We start from the raw sequence: 211 nt of genomic DNA, 5'->3' as shown, positions 1-211 counted from the left end.
TCATTCCCTCTAAATTAACGGGTGGGCATAACCTATTAATGCATTTCTCGAGTTGTGATGTCACTTTTTACATGAAGCTTTCAAAAGAGTGCTTCCATCTTGAGCACACACTTTCTCTATCATTTGTTCTGAGGGAAAAATAACACTGCCACAAAATGACCAATCCTGTTTTTAAAAATTGCTTATGTAGAATAGCAAGGAACATAGATAG

Source organism: Echinops telfairi, unplaced genomic scaffold, assembly GCF_000313985.2.
Source record: "Echinops telfairi isolate 266 unplaced genomic scaffold, ASM31398v2 ScPeMD7_1;HRSCAF=3_0, whole genome shotgun sequence".
Classification (NCBI taxonomy): Eukaryota; Metazoa; Chordata; class Mammalia; order Afrosoricida; family Tenrecidae; genus Echinops; species Echinops telfairi.
Note: the sequence above shows the minus strand (reverse complement) of the source record.